The sequence below is a fragment of the Mauremys mutica genome, chromosome 9 (genome assembly GCF_020497125.1).
Source record: "Mauremys mutica isolate MM-2020 ecotype Southern chromosome 9, ASM2049712v1, whole genome shotgun sequence".
NCBI classification, from domain to species: domain Eukaryota; kingdom Metazoa; phylum Chordata; order Testudines; family Geoemydidae; genus Mauremys; species Mauremys mutica.
In genome coordinates this window covers 60,589,046-60,606,297 of record NC_059080.1, presented here as the reverse complement: position 1 = coordinate 60,606,297, position 17,252 = coordinate 60,589,046, and the positions used below count along the sequence as shown (strand labels likewise).

At 43.1% G+C, this 17,252-nt stretch overlaps 1 protein-coding gene across 1 annotated transcript in view; it reads left to right on the top strand.

The window, feature by feature from the left end:
- The window catches only part of GPC1 (glypican 1), a 301,536-nt gene that overhangs the window by 124,137 nt on the left and 160,147 nt on the right, over positions 1-17,252 (top strand). The window lies entirely within an intron of this gene.

Sequence of the window (17,252 nt, the reverse complement as noted above, 5' to 3'; positions counted from 1 at the left end):
TCAGATTACAAAGTAGTTGAAAACCCCAGGGGTCAAATCCTGCCCTCTTTGAAGTCAGTGGGAGTTTTGCCATGGACTTCAGTGGAGGCAGGTTCAGGCCTCAGGTGAACAACCACCCGAAGTTAAAGTAAATATTTTACATCATGCTGAAAAGGAGCAGGATTTTACAAGGCATCTCCTCTGTAATGAGATCTGATATATTCCCATTTGCTCCCCTTGTCAGATGCCTCTTCAGGAGTCAGTAATTCAGTGTGTCTATCTGCTTAAGGCAACCGCTGATCAAAGTACAGTTTTTGTTATTTGTACACCCTAATAAATATGTTGACTTAGAACTCCTTAAAGAGGGGAAAAGTGATTTGTCAGGTGGAAGCTGTACTGAAAATGAAAACAATGAAGTTTCATCATCTTCAGTTAGAGTAAGCAAGGTGGACTGAAATTCATTGGGAAGGGAAATGAATGGGCTTGCTGGGAAACCAGAGATTCCGATCTTACAGGTACTGATGGGATTTCCACTGCTACCTGGATGCTGCTTCCTTGTTCCCAACTGCTGACGGAAGCAATGGGAAAGAGCCGAGTGAAAGAGAAACATGCAAGAGAAGAAAGTGAGGGGAAGCGTACAGATGTGAATAGATTGGCTCAAATGAGAATAAAGAGATGGTGTGAAGAGAAAAGGATGAGAAAATTGTCAAGCCACCAGTATAGCACACACATTTACTTCTATATAGTTATGTAGATATGCTTCACAGCTGATAAGCCCTACATAAGGACATGTAGAATTTGTAGGTCATAGTATGTCAGTCATATAGTGCCGGTAGATGTTATAGGGCTGAGATTTTTAAAAAGATTTAAAAGGCCAAGTTTCAGTGATACTGACTGAAGCATAGGTTGGGAGATTGATTATTTCATTAGAGGAGGAGTTTATTGGCCATAGACTAAAGAGAAGAGAGTGGTCTTGAGATGAGATCTGAAGAAACCTGGGGAGCCAGTCATGTGCAGAATGGGAGGTATTCCACATAGTGGGTGGTGTATCTACTTCTCACTCCAGAGAGACAGGGAGGGGAACATTAAGAATTCTGATAGGAATTCTTCTCAATATGGAGACATGATTGTGTAAAACAAGCCACTCCGAAACTTTGGATAGAATTTGAAGTGGACCAGAATGAACCTTATTTGAGGTGAAATAAATAAAACTCCATGCTTGGAGTTTTAGATGGCATAAAGGATGGGAATATATTTAGATGTGTGGCGCTTGCTGCATTCCTTTTTTTCTTGAAGGTAGGTATGTAAAATGTGCTAGATTGACAGCCCTAGTGACTGAATTATCCACAGAAGAGGGGTGTGATCCACAGACTGTGATCTCAGATATTCCTTCCCAAACAAGGAAGTACTGGAAATCTCAGAGCATCCTCGAAATCAGAGAAGGGTAAAGTCCTCTCAGGTCATCCAGTCTCTTTACCTACAAATACAGGATTGTTCTCTATGGTATATTTTATAGCTTTTTCTTCAGCCTGGCTTTAAAAGTCCCAAGTGGTGGGGCTAGTTCTCATGAGATTGCCACCTTGATTTTTTCAGACCAAGTCTATTGAGGCTCATTAGTGACTAGTATTAAAGCTGTGTGTGCAAGTGGGCTGTAGAACAGGGAGCGATGAAGTAAGAGACAGAATACTATGGAAAATCTTGAAGTCTATAATGTCCATTTGTTGTAACTCATGGAAAACAAGAGAACGTTTATGGTTAATTTGATAGAAGCCCAGAGGAACAACTTCTTTCCTACCTGCTGGCAAACTGCCCCCATCCTTCAACAGTCTATCCAAATCATTAAGCCAAGGACTGGGTAGTTAGCTGGACTGGAGATAAACAATCTGTGTGCTGGAGTCACTACTCTAAGACTAGGAAGGAAATTTTGCCTGGGATTCTGAAATGGACAGGAAACTAGAGGAGATTTCTGTGGATGTGGGTCATGTATTCGCTTTAATTTCTTGGTGACAGCACGTTTTGATTTTTCCCATTAACTTGCGGGTGTGGAATGGGGAGAGTTCTCTTAGCTGTGAAGCCTTGCTCTCTATGTTGATGTCCAAGCCTCTACTTTATTTTGTATCAGCAGCTCAGACTCAGAGGCGTAACAACTGGGGCAGGAAAGAAAAAAGCAATCCAAGGAGGAGTCATTGCTGGAAAACATATATATGATTAAAATAATTAAAATACTGTTCAACTGCAAATCAGCCTGGAATTGCATCTTCATCACATATCAAAATCAAACAAAACAAGTGATGGTAATCCTTTTTAATACCAGGCATTAGATTTTTGCCAGTGCCAGTAGAGACACAAAGGCAGGGAACTAGTGCACTGAATCTTAAAGATGATAGATGATAGGCTGCATTTCTCCAAGAGTTTCCTGCTGTTTATAGGTGAAATAATGTTGATTGTATACTCTAATAAAAGCGCGTTTTGTACCTAAAAGCAAGAAGTTATGGTGTGGTCCTTAGCTTGGGACTTGAGAGGGGGAGGACAGTAGATACAGACTAGAAAGAAAAGCTTGGTAACCATGTATATCCCAATTTACGGGGAGCATCACTCCTCCAAAGCAAAAAATGGCCTGCTAACTCAGATCAGTGGAACTAACATGTGACCTGCAAATGCTCATCACCTCTTAATATCTGGCCACTTTTATTTAGATACCTAGCTTTAGGCATCTGACTTAAGAGTCTCAGACCTGATACACAAGACAAGAGTTTTGAAATTCTGCAGACTTTTTTATAGGGGAAGAGCATGTTATGTGTGTTATGACATAGGGTTGTGTAAAGCAGTATTAAACAAATAGTTAAAAATGGTATTCTTTAGGAGCCTTTATAGGCTGTTGTGTAGTAATGTTTTTCAGGCTTATAGTTATAGTCGTTACATGTTACAGAATACTGAGTAGTTACCTTAGAAAAAGAAAAGTGGGGGAAAGATAATGCAGCTATTTGAAGAAAGTCGCCTATGCTGTTAACATTTAAACTGCAACTGCAATTTTTCTGCAACATTCATGTGAAAAAGGCCCGATGGCCAAAATGTCAGGAACATACCTTTGTAAAGTAATAAATTCCTGAGATTGTTGGGCTTTTCTTTAGGTAGGCACTCGATGAATGCTAGGTTCTCAGTCATAACCATGCTTGAGACGAGTACAGCACCCAACATTGCACCTTATGCTGGTATGTCAGCTCATTCTGTGAGGTCACAATCTACATCTATGGCTTTACTTAAAAATCTTCCAACATATGAGATCTGCAGTGTCACTCCATGTGACACATACTTCTCCAGGCACTACGCCTTAGTCAATGCCTCTAGATCTGATGCAGTGGTTGGCAGTGCAGTTCTTTCCTCAGTTGTGAAGCTCTCTCCTTCTTAAAGGGATATAGCTCGGGAGTCACCTGAAGTAGAGCACCCATTGGGACACTACTCAAAGAAGAAACCGAGGTTACTCACCCTGTGCATTAACTGTAGTTCTTCAAGATGTGTGTCCCTATGAGTGCCCCACTACCCGCCCTCCTTCCCCTCTCTTTAGAGTTTCCTTCTGAGACTCAGTGGTGGAGAAGAAACTGAGGATGGTTCACCCACGCAGGCTGATATAGACTCGGTGTGGGCATGAAGATATCAGCAGCGCATGCCTGGGCCAAATGGACGCTGGTAATAAAAAATATCTGATCAAAAGCATTCGGGGCACACATGCCCTTAAGTGGAGCATCCAGAGGAGGACACATCTTGAAGAACCACAGTTACTGCACATGGTGAGTGACTTCTTGTTTGCACAAACCCAGCAGTATATCTGCAGCAGTAAGCCTTTTCAAGATCAACATTACAAGGAGCAGTTGTATTAGCACTCCTTAAAGTGATGTGGGGTTCCAAAATCAGTATTTATCAGTCCAAAGAGGAAATACTATCACATGACAAATGCAAAGAACCCCTACAGTTATGCCATCTTGGTCAGCTCTCTAAAGCTAAGCAGCGTCAAGTTTGGCTAGTACTTGGATGGGAAATCTCCAGGATGCTGCAAGATGTTAGTGAAGAACCAGTGGTCTGAAAATACAGTGTTTAGAGCACAGTGTTGTAGGCATCATCGATTGCCCACTCAGCTTCTCTCGTGATGGGTGAACTAAAAATACCTAGATAAACGGGTCTTTCAAACAAACAGCCCCCTTCCACAATGACACCCAGACTATTCATGGTGATTAAAATTCCATGGCACTTTTTGTAAGTTCTTAACCCCACAGTTTTAGCCATTTTCCAATGGGGAGCTACATTCTTCCTATCTAAAATTAATTCCTGCTGCAATTTCATTTGGAGAAGTTACTCCTTTGCTTGCTTGCTTTCCCTAACACTGATGGGCTGTGCTGCTGATGTAGATTGGCAGTTGTGCTCCACCCCAGAGGCTGCTGCGCTTGACTGTAGAGTGGTCTCTGTACACAGCACGTAAAACTCTCTCATCCACATCAAGGAAAGCGGAGTCTCTAAGATGCCTTGGCACTAGAGTGAGTTGGAAAATGGGGAAATGTTTTTTTATGCAAACATGTCATCTTCATTTTTTGGTTGATATTTTGAAGAAAATTGTGAATAGCTCTTCAAGATAAAAGATGCTTCTCTGCTCCTTCCACTTCCCCACTCTTTCCCCTTCACCAGCCCCAAGCCTCCCTGAATCCAAAGGGCTGTGCACTCATATGGAGCTCTGTCCTATAGCAGGTGCAGGGGAGTCCAAGTCCCACTCCCCTAAGTTCCCTCCTCTCAGAATCCTTGGAAAATTTCAGTTCAAAGAATGGGAAATTAAAAGCAAGCAGCAACAGCTCTATCCCGTGAAGCATAATAGCACCTTTGGCACCAAAGGTAAGGGCAGGATTGGGCCCTTAATTCACGCATACGAGTTAACGCCATATACAGCAATGTATACAAATATGCATGAGGGAGCTGAGTTATGGCTGATGTGGGGACCATAACTTTTGAATTTTCTGATTTTCTTGTACTGAAAGCTTCAGCTGCACTGACATGTTTTGGCTCCATTAACTACACACACGTGCACACAACAAACCGAACACCAAAAAGCACCCAGAAGTGGTTTCTGTTTGCTCTTTTACAGCTTCAGAAAAAGGGCAAAACATTTTTAAACAGTTTAAAAAGCAACATAGAATCAGTCCTGAACTGAAACTTCTACTGCCAAGTGCCATCCTGGACTAATTCTTTACAGCTGAGCTGTAAGCCTCTCTGAAAATAGAGATTTACAGTGGAAACACTGACTAGCTATAACTATACAGTATCATGAATGGAGACACTATAATTATGCCGCATATGATTCACCAAGACCTGATTTTTATATAGCTTATGAGCATTTGGTGTTTGATGGTTTTGGGAGCAGTTTTTGTATGTGGTCTGCTCCCTTTTGTTCGTACTTGGTTGGCACATGTTTTTCTATAAACATTTCTCTGAAGGGTACTGAGCAGACAACTGTGATTAACTATGAAATGATTGGGTGAGCTGTTTGACAAAGTTATAAATAGGATACCACACAAACCCAGCACTAATCTTACTAAAAGACAGATACTGGCAACATTTCTTGGTCATATGTTGATGGTGCTGAGAGAACAACAACTTATATCCTTTTTATATTTTAAGACAAGGCACATTTTCATTAAATATTCAAAGAGCTGTTGCTTAAAATAAGTTTCCCTAGTAAGATTTTATTCTTAAAGTGTAAATGCTTTGGATCAAATATAGACCTGGTGCAAGATGATGGAGTTACACTCACTGCTATCTAAAGCTGGTCCTTTATTTTCTGAGTGGTGGTGAAAGGTGATGAAATGACGGTCTCGAAGACAGAAGTCCTCTATCCACATACCAGCTGCAGCATGGCCAGACTCCCCCACTCTGCCTTGTCAGTGTGTCTCAGCACACGCTGACATGGACCAGCCGTAAGAGTGAAAGAATAGCTCAGTATTGATATCCGTTGAATCTTTACTTCATTTAACTATTTGCCATAAATAGATGGTTTTGTAATCTGCAGGGATGTATAATTCAAACAAGCAGAGTGAAATGTAAAAAGAAAAGCAGTGACAGATTTCATCTGTTTTCCTTTACATCAGTGTTCATCTGGACATTCAGAAATGTAAGGTGGATACCAGGTCTCCTTTTACCATGAGTTGTCCTGAAAAGGTTGCTGTACGCTAGTAATGAATTAATCTCCAGAGGCTCCAAGGTTGATTTTGATAATTATGCAGGCATTGAGATACTTCTGCCAAATTTTATGCCAACTATGTGAACTTTGGCTGGCAAATTTTGGAAATTCACTATCTCACAAGATTTCTGGTGGTACTTTCTTCCATTTGGGGTGGAAATAAATGTAAGAAGAGTCTCTTACAGCTTTTTAGCACGTTCACTTCTGATCAAAACAAAGGAGGGTGAATGTGTATGAAACAAACAAAAAAAAGAAAAAGCTAAGGGAAAATTGGACCTTTATATAGTTTAAAGTTTAAAGTAACTCTGAAATGTTCGTAACTCTGAACAAAATGTTATGATGTTATGGTTCTTTCAAAAGTTTACAACTGAACATTGACTCGGTACAATTTGAAGCTTTGCTATGCAGAAGAAAAATGCTGCTTTTCCTTTATTTTGTAGTAGTTTACATTTAACACAGTACTATATTATATTTGCTTTTTGTGTGTGTTAGTCTCTGTTGCTGCCTGATTGCGTACTTCCGGTTCCAAATGAGGTGTGTGGTTGATTGGTTAGTTCATAACTCTCTGAGGTTCTACTGTATGTGGAATGAATCCCACATTATTAAAAATTACTAATTGGTACTCAGTGATGCAAATACCAGCATGCCTCCACTATTTCCTGTACAGGATCATATCCCAATACCAAGATGAATGTCAACCTCAAAAATAATTAGATAGGCTCGAGCTACGAAGTTTGGATCTGCATCCAGGTCTGAACTATTCTGATCTGGGTTTTTGGCTCTAACAATAATAAAGGACCATATTCTCCTCTTTGCAGAAAGGATTTCAACTTCCTGAGCCATATTATCTGCTTGGATAACTCCATTTAATGTGAAAGACAAAGGCTGAAATAATTATACACTGCTTTTTTGCGTAGTGTCCCTCTGATGCTCCACTTCAGGTGCACATGTGCCTCTCAAGCTCTTGATCAGAGATTTTCAATTAGCAGTGTCTGTTCAGCCTGTGCATGCGCCAGATGCCTCCTTCTGCTGGACACGAAGGCCATATAGGGCCATATAGGGCTGTGCAGGCAAATTGCCCTCTGTTCCTTCTCAGCCACCACAGCCTGAGTTGGAGCCTTAGCATGTCCACCTTGAGCGTGCCTCGGCTTTTCAGTTTTAGTATAGTTAACTATACTAACAACTAACTAATCTTATCTAACTAATTATAATAGTGAGAGGATTGTTTGGTTTTTTTTCTGCTCTCTTCCCTCCAGGAGACTTGTTTACCTGTCAGGACATGCTTGGCTTTCCAGGCTTCAAACTTTCCCTCTCCTGCCGAGAGGCTGTACCTATGAGTGACAGCCACTCTAAGTGTGTCCTTTGCTTAGGGGAGTCCCACCTGTCCCAGAAGGACAGCTGCTTCCTGGCCCTCAAATCCAGGGCAAGGAAAAAACAGGGAGATTAAACTCAGACTGTTAATGATGGAACAGTCACTTCGGCCAGCTTCTGCATCAGGTCAGGGGACACCTTATACATCGGTCTCCTAACAGATCCAGTGCCCCTTCAACATCGGCACAGGCTTCCCCTAAGAAAGGGAGGACATTGGAGGCTTTAGGGTAGGCTTCTAAAAAGAGGAGTGCAGACTCTCACCTTAGGCAGCCAGCTCTGAAGAAGTTCAGGTCCCTGACAAGATCTATGGTCTCTGAAGCCTTGACCTTTTGACTCAGTACTGTTGAGTCGAAGGACTTCTCCTCTTGTGCCAGTGGGGCCACAATGTTCTGGAGCTCAAAGAAGAGACGCAGCTTCAGTTGGGCCTCAGTGCCCTCTGAGCCAGGAGGATGAGCATAGGCACTTGGGACTGGCACTGTTGAGCTCAGCCCAGACACCGGTACCTATGTGCTCAGAACACATGGCATCAAATAAGTAGCTGCGCCAGACACTATCGGCATATACTTTGGTATGTCCACTATCAATGGTATCGTCTGCTTTGGTGACCTCAGCTACCACGTTGGTACCGATCCTGTACCCAGCACTACAAGAATGTAGGTATACAAAGGATCTCTCAATAATGGATGAACCGGAGTTCCTGCTCTTTACATCCACACCCTAAATTCTTAACTAAGGTTCTGCTCCATCTGGGGATAGTGCTCGAAAGTCACCTGAGGTGGGGCACCCATTGGCACATGACTCTTAGAAGAAGAAGAAGAAGAAGCGGCGGTTAGTCACTTTGTGCACTAACTGTGGTTCTTCCAGATGTGTCCTCTATGGCTGCTCCAGTACCCACCCTCCTTCCCCTCTGCTTCAGACTGTTCCTTGGGGGACATTTGGGTGGAGAAGGAACTGAGGGTGGCTTGTCCGCACACCTTTACACTACCTCGATTTTTGGCATGAGGGGGCATAGGGTGCATGTGCGGACTCAATAGACACTGCTAAACGAAAATCTCTGATCAAGGACTTGGGAAGCGCATGCACATCTGCAGTGCAGCACCCATAGGGGCAGACATCTGGAGGAACCACCATTACTGCACAAAGTGAGTAACCCCTTTTGCAGTGGAGTTAGCCTAGCAGAGAATTTGTCCCGCTGAGATTCCTCTGCATTGCTCCATGTGGGATTCGGCCTCATAATCCAATGAATCTCCATAGAGCCACCTGAATCCCAAGACACCCAGGGAGGCCCGCATATCTCAGCACAGCTGCACTGATGGCCTTTATCCCGTCTCCCTGTACAGCTGTATATTAACAGCTGTAGAAGAGTTCCTGCTTCCTGCAGCATTAATTTCTGATCAGATGTCCTATCAGATATTCACAGAGCCTGCAATGGGGCAGGCCACAGACAGATGAGGCTCCCAGCTGCATCAGACCCTCCATACCTTGCAATCCGTAGAGAGCCCCTAGGAGTCAAGCCAGATAAATTGTAAATCTAAACTGGCGCTACCACCCACCCCACCTCTCTGAGCTGGTGCTCACCTTCCATGGTGCGCCACCCTCTGCTTCCCAGCTGGCATTCCCCTTTCCTTGACCGTCCACTACCCATCCCTCAGAACTAGTGGTCCCGTGCCACGCCAGCCCCCAGGCATGCCTTCCTCCCATTTACTTCTGAGGACAGAGGGGAAAATGTAGCCCAAAGTATTTTGGCAGAACATGAAAGAACTGCTGTGGATATGATGTGCAAGCACTTTAGTGACTCCACTGGCATTAAATGTAAACCAATAAACCAGCATTTTGCAGTATAAGCAATCAGCAGAGAATTAGATGACCTTATATTTACCCTTTAGGCTAACAAAGTAACTGGTTTTGACAGACAAACCTTTAAAGGGCAGGAACAAGACTTACTGTGGTTGGCTAATATCCTGATTTCCTATCCAAATGGCTTTCTGTTGCACTCTGATTTAGCACTCAGCACTGCTAGGCTATGGTTGATAGCAGTGATATTGGGCAGATCATTTAAGCTATCCATGCCTCACTGTAACGGGTATAATAACTAGCTACCTTACACAGGAAATGGTGTGTGTGAGGGGGAGGGGCTCTCTGACCTGTAGCTTTGTGCTGATCACTGGGGCTGCTGCTATTGGGGTTAGCCAGCACTCTTCCTCAGCACCCATGTGCTTTGACAACCTACTGCTCTTCCATGGAATATCTGCTGAGGGGCAGGATTCACCTTCCAAACCGTCACCTTCACCTTCGGACATTCTTCCCTCACTTGCCCCAGAAGCCAGGGACAGCTGGAGGAGATAAGGAAGAGCTGGGGGTGGGAAGGACAAGGGTGTATGCATCCCAGCCATCAGAGGGGAGCCAGGCCCAAGAGCATACACATGTACGTGCACGGGGCAGGGGGAAGGCTGGGAGCACAGGCTGTCTCCTTATGGGAGTTCTGAGATAGCAGCAGTGGGAGCTGATGACATGGTACTGCCATAAGAATACATGTGAACTAGCTGGCTGACATGTGAGGTGCTTTGAAATCCTCAGGTGATAGGCCCTAAGGAATATAAGTGCAAGTGTAGAAGCAGTGAGTTGTGGCTCCCTCCTGTCATCAGAGAATTGTTTCTTTGGTGGTGATATCACTTTCAGATGAAAAGGCTCTGAAATGCCCCTCAGACACAGGGCATGGAATTTTCTTCTGTTGTCCTGCTTCTTTGCAAGGTGTTCGGAATTTTTCTGACATGTCCTGTTGTTCTCGTGCCTTGCTTTTCACCTGCCGCAATTACTTTGACACTTGCAAAAGCAGCAGCATACGCTTGGGCTGACAATTTCATTCTCCCATCAGTGCTCGCATCTGACTTTCATTACATTAATAGGAATTAGGCATGCAGAAATACAGAGGTATACCGGGGGAAGTAAGTGGGGTAACTTTGGAATTCTTTGGCAGTTTGGATCAAGCCATTCACTAGCTGACTCTGACTGATGGGCTGAACTTTTGATGCCCCTGAATTATTTTACTGCTATAGTTAGAAAGCTGGCTGAAGGAGAGAGAGATTTGGGATTTCACTTAATTACAGCAAACCTGAAAATTAGAACGTCCAGCCAAATTTTTAATTGAGTAGGTGTCTCAATGTTTGAGTGCCCAGTATAAGAACACCAAGGACCTGCAGGTGCTTAGTAGATTGGGCACCCAAAATCTCATGCATGCAGTCCGTGGCTACTTTTTTGGAAATTTTTGGTCTAGAACAGTGGTTCTCAAACTTTTTTTTCCGCAGACCACTTGAAAATTGCTGAGTGTCTCGGCAGACCGCATAATGATCTTTCCAAATATTGTTTGTACCATTATCTAACTATTGTAAAGTGTGTTGGATAAAAGTGCTATATTTTTTTTTTAAATTAACTTTTTTGGTTCTACAAATAAAAGCACACAACTCATATTTTAGTATCAGTAGTCTTACCTTTCTAATGCAATGGTTGTGCCCTCTCTCCCCCGCTGTGGCAGCCCCCGAACTGGGGCTGGGAAGGAATGGGTCTCTCCCTCTCTCCCCCATTACAGCAGCCATTGAGCTGGGCTGGGAAGGAGGGGAGTCTCTCCCTCTCTCCCCCTGGCGGCAGCCCCCAAGCTGGGACAGGGAAGGAGGGGGGTCTCTCCCCCACCACAGCAGCCACAGAGCTGAGGCTGGGAAGGAGGCCTGCACAGCTCCACTAATTAGGTGTCAAGTATCAGAGGGGTAGCCGTGTTAGTCTGGATCTGTAAAAGCAGCAAAGAATCCTGTGGCATCCGACGAAGTGGGTATTCACCCACAAAAGCTCATGCTCCAAAACGTCTGTTAGTCTATAAGATGCCACAGGATTCTTTGCTGCTTTCACTAATTAGGTGGATGGCCCTTCATTCTCTTATGTGCGGCCATCCAGGCATGCATCTTATAGGGAACTATCCATGGACCACCTGAATGGAGCTTGCGGACCACTGGTGGTCCACAGACCACAATTTGAGAACCTCTGGTCTAGAAGAATAAAATGAGTTTTGGAAGAGACCTAGATATACGGTCTGAAATACTAGGGGAAGAATTACAACAGATTTGTCACAACCTGAAATAAATGAACCTCTGGAGAAATAATTTTGAAATAATTTGCATTTATATACTAAAATACATTCCATCCAAATAACCCAGAGCCCTTTACAAACAATTAATTAAATCTCTCATCTCCTTTGTGAGATATTATTTGTATACTAACAGTACTAGTCAATATTTTCATTAATGACTTGGATAATGGGGTGAAGAGTTTTCTTATAAAATTTATGGTTGATACCACGCTGGAGGGGGGAGGAGGAGAAGAAGGGTTGCAAACATTTAGGAAAACATGATTAGAATTCAAAACAACCGTGACATATTGGAGAATTGGTCTGTTATCAGCAAGATAAAATTCAAAAATGACACGTGCAAAGCACTACACTTAGGAAGGAAAAATCAGATGGACAACTACAACATGGGGAAAACTGGCTAGACCGTAGTACTGCTGAAAAGGATCTGTGGGGGGTTATATGGATCACAAATTGAACATGAGCCAACAATGTGATCTTGTTACCAAAAAGGCTAATCTCGTTCTGGGGTGTATTAACAGGCATGTCATATGTAAGACATGGGAGGTAATTGTTCCACTCTACTTGGCCCTGGTGAGGCCTCAGCTGGAGTATTGTGTCCCATTTTCGGAGCCACGCTTTAAGAAGAGATGTGGGCAAATTGGAGAGAGACCAGAGGAGAGCTGTAAAAATGATAAAAGGCTTAAAGTGTGAGCTGTGAGGTAAGGTTAGGAAAAATGGGCATGTTTAGTCTTGAGAGAAGAAAACTGAGGAAGGGACCTGATATTAAAGGCTGTTATAAAGAGGTTACAACTCTTTGGGACACAGTCTTTGCTGACGTTACACACCATGCAGGTATCTTGAAGCCAGTGTGTACTTTGGCAGAGAGTTTGGCCCTTTGGCTTTTCCAAGGCTCCACTGGCATAAGAAGAATGAGAATCTGAAAGTTCTTCAGGAAATCCGAGTCTTTTGTAGGACGGTGTGTTGTGCTACCAGTTGAACTATCAAACAAGCTGATTGTGTTGTTTTTTTTTAAAGTAGAAAATGTAATTTTGAATTTATATCATCTCCTTATTAATAATGATGGGAGTGAATTTTAACCACTTAAGGAAGCGAGGAGCTAATATCCCTGGGTTGAGCCAAGCACATTGTGGGCAGATACCGGGCAGATTTCCCCACACAGTTCTGCCAAGGCAGCTCACTCCTGACTCAGCATCATCACTGCCCTCCATCACTCCTGAACTTCACTTGCCGACAGTGCTGTAGTGGTTTGGAGATTTGCACAAACAAGAGTTAGGAAGAGATGGCCAGACTCATGAGCTTGGATACTATTGGAATCCAAGCCTCTGCAATTGAAAGGATGGTTCTCTCAGAACCTGATCCAAAGTTTATTGGAATCATTGGGAGTCTTTCCATTGGGGTTTGGGTTAGGCCCTAAATCAACTGCTAAATTTGCTTCTGTGATGCTGTGCCTCCACTCTGTAAAGCTTTTCTTGGGAGGTAGGAGTAATGTGATGTTAAACAGAATGATAGCAATGTGCATCATCTTTATACTAGGAGAAGCTTCTTAACGAAGAGCTCTGTGGGGAAGAAGACTGTATCTCATGGATTTACCCCTTACAGTACTTCTGTACCTGGCTGTTCACTCTAGATATTTGCAGGCAATCTCTTGCCAAATGCATATAGAGATATTTATAACACAAGTTCAGCAAAGAAAATGACATAATAAAAGCAAATTAGCAAATGAGTGCACTCTGAAATAAATGGAAAGCAAAAATACAATGTGTAGCACACCTATTTTGAGCCCATAAATAAATGACTGTGAACACTGCATGTTAGGTCAGATTAAAAGCCAAAGCACAGCTTTTTCACAGGGCTTTAAAACTCTTTCTATATTTTGTTCAATGCATTTAAATTGCGAAGAGGAATGCTGGAAACTTCACTCTCCTACTGAGATAAAATACTGTGGTGTTAAAAAAATAAATATTGTTTTAAAAAGAACTGAATCTGCTTTGGGTTAAAAGTGCTTAAAATAGATTTTTAGGTTCAAACCACAAAAGTTGTGGAAAAATAAGCAATTTTAGCTTTGAGGTTTTTCTTTTCTGTTTTTCTGTATGTCTGTCTTCCATTCCTTTTCTCTGAAAAGTGTTGGCTAGAGGCTGTTCGGTGCTCTGTTAGCACAGAAAGGTTTTGGAATGATGCCATTTACTCAAATATACCCCATGCATTTGACAGGGATGGGGGAGTGGAGATTTTTGTCTGGTCATGTCATGTTTTAATTGGCGACCCTCAAACTTTTACTGCTCCTCATTGTGTGTAATGAAACTTTGACACTGTGCTGGGTTCTGTCTCTCAGTGCTGCTTCCTCCCCAAGGGGAGATGCTGTTCTCCTCTGGACTGGAAAGCCTCAAGTTTTGTTCCGTTCTTTTGTTTCAAAATCCATTGCAAAGGAACCTGCTTGACCTGCAACTTTGATGCATGTGCAGTTGTCTCCTTAGTGGCGCCATGAAGCATGCTTGCCACGGTTTCCAGCTTGGCAGTCTCATGTTTGAAAGGGGGCTGTTCTTTTGTACCCACTCCACAGCCTGAAACTTTTTTGTTACGTTGGAAAGAAGGGGTTTGAAATAGATGCCAGGTCATAGGATATTGCCTGGAGTGGCGGGGAGACATTGGTTTATTAGCAGGATTTTAAAGGGTTCCTATTAACTCTTCATCTGTCCCTACAAGCACTTAAGCTTGCTTGTGAATAACTTTACACACAGGAGGAATGGGGCTACTTGTGTGTAAAGTTACTCATGTTATTAAGTGCATGCAGGATCAAACCTTACTTTTAAAGCAGAACTAAGGGTAGGTCTATACTCACCGTCCGGGTTGACGCGGTGAGTTCGACTTCTCGGAGTTCGAACTATTGCGTCTAATCAAGACGCGATAGTTCGAACTCCCCGCGCGCTCCGGTCGACTCCGGAACTTCACCACCGCAAACGGCGGTGGCGGAGTCGACCTTGGAGCCGCGGAGTTCGACCCCGCCGCGTCTGGACGGGTAAGTCAGTCGAACTAGGGTACTTCGAGTACTTGCGTACCCTAGTTTGACCCCCCCCCCCTTAGTGTAGACCAGGCCTAAGATTATCTCAAAATCTGTCCTGACTCAAGGCTGTGCATTAGTAAAGGCAGCGTTTGAGTTGGTTTGTTTAGAGACCTTAAATGAAGTCCAACACTGCAAGGCCTCACCTCAAACTGACTGCAAGTGATGGTGAGGTGGAAAGGCCATAATGATGTATTTAATGGATGTATACTCCAGTAGGGCAAGTGTAAATAAAACCAAATCCCCTGTTACAAGCCATGTGAGTCAGAGGAGTGTATGCCAGTAACTGAAAAATCTGGGCAAGAAGCAAGTTTTTAATTTTCCATGACAGGAAACAAGGGTATGTCTTGGTGAGAAACTATAGCTCATCTTCTCCCCCTGTGCCCCCAAGCAGGGCAATAATCCTTACGCTGGCTTTTTCATACAAATGTAGTTTTATAAATACACGGCAGGATGGGTGAATGGATTGTAAGAGGCTAGTTAATGAGAGAGAACTGGGGCAAGAAAGGTGTTAAACAAGAAAGACAGTTGAAACTTTATTTGGCAGGGATGTCATGTTACACAGTGTTTGTGTGTAGTTCTTCTAAAATGGGATCTTTCTGCTTCTGTTTGTTTGCCTATCTGGGCCAGTTGGTTTCTGTTGTGCCTTTTTCCTTGGGGGAAGCCAAGAGAGAGGACCATTTTGGAGTCAGGAGACCTTGTAGGAAATGTTGCCTTACCTAAGATGGGAAGGCAGGACCAAGTGGAGGCCAGGGGTGGAAATTCAGGCGCTGAAGTTTAATTTAATCTAGTGTTATCTAGTCTTATGCAACACGGTAATGCAGAAGCGGAGGTGAAGGGCCTCTGAAAGAGCCAGGACTCAAGATAATAACTGCAGTCACATTTGGGCAACATGATGTGGCTGCAGGTTAGAGAGGCAGAAGTTCAGGTAGAACCTCGCTGGAGTTATCCTAGTCCTGCTAAACCTAATGAAAAGACTCCCATTGATTCCAGTTATATGGACTCGCTGTGCGAGTGTGCACTGTGTTGTCTGTCTGCTACGGGCAAAATCTGGCCCTCCCACCTTGCAAAAATGGCAGCAGAGCCAGTGTGGTTCTGCTGTGTATGGCAGGGTACATGGAGCCTATGCAGGCTTACACCAACAAATATTGGATGACTTCTATCAAAAAACAAGCATTGGGAGCAAAAATGTTTTTTGTAGTATCACAAATTAACACTAGTTTTCTGTAGTAACACAAATTAACAGAGTAAGACACGTTCTCTGCCCTGAAGAACTTATAGCCTGTAAGCATTATACATGAGGAGCCTCATTGATTTTAATGGGACGTTGTCCATTTGGGGGGCTTGCAGAATCAGGCTCTAACATAGACTAGAGGAACACAAGACAAGACATGGTTTTAAGTATGTTTCAGCTCAGCTATGACATTAAGGCAGCAATCCTCTAAAATTGCCAGCGAAATTGTTGGCAGTCACAATCAAATTACATTAAACATGTTGACTTCAGTGTAATTGGATTATCTCAGTGCATGGTTAAAACAAGATTTTTGAAAAAATGTCTGATTACATTCAGTTGCACTTTGGTTGGGAGCCGGGGGAAATCCAAGCAGTGTTTGCAGGTGGATGGCCCTTTCTCAAGAATCCTAAAAAAGCAGGTAATTGTTAAATTATGCTGCCAACTGTGCCTATGCAAATGTTTATTTTGCCCGAACAGAGAGGTTGCAGGAGGCACTGGAGGGACATGATTTGTAGAATTTTGTTGAATGTATCAAATTGAAAAAACGAATTCTCTCATATTTCATATCTTCTTGTCATTGTTGCTAATTATCAAAAAGGCTTGTGTTTAAAACAGGCTTTTCACCTACAGAGTTCATCTTCTCTCCCTCTCAGGATGTGATGGTGTCAAATTTGGGGCAGCAGAGTTTTTGCCTATTGATACACTTTGTCAAGCATAAGCCGGGTCTAGTAGAACAAAGAGCTGGCATGTGAGCAAGGACCATATTGAGCAAGAACATGCCGTATTGGCGTGTTTCTGCTTGTCCTGTCAGCTTCAGCAACTTATAAAGTTTCATTTAAAAAAAGAGTAAAGGAGGAGATTGGCACCTAAATGTCATTGACTTTCAAATGCCCCCTGTTTAGTCATGGTTGTGGAAACTTGCTCCAGAATGGGAAGTGTCTGACTGTTCTGGCTATGAGTCTCAAACAGTTGCTCTAAGAAAAGTGTCAGCTGTTGCCATTTGTTTCAGGGTGTTAACTCTGAAGTCTAATGACAACAATTTCAGTATCATTTAATCAGAGACATCCATGTCTTCTGGGGTTCTGGGTAGAGATTGAGACTCTGGGCAGAGTTTGAATAGAGTGCAATATTTCTCTCCCCACCCCACACACCCTGGTTATGAATGAGAAAATTCCTGTTCAAACACAGAGCATCTGCAATAGCAAAATGAAGTAACTTACATTACTGGCTAAATAGGTTGACCTAATTCTGC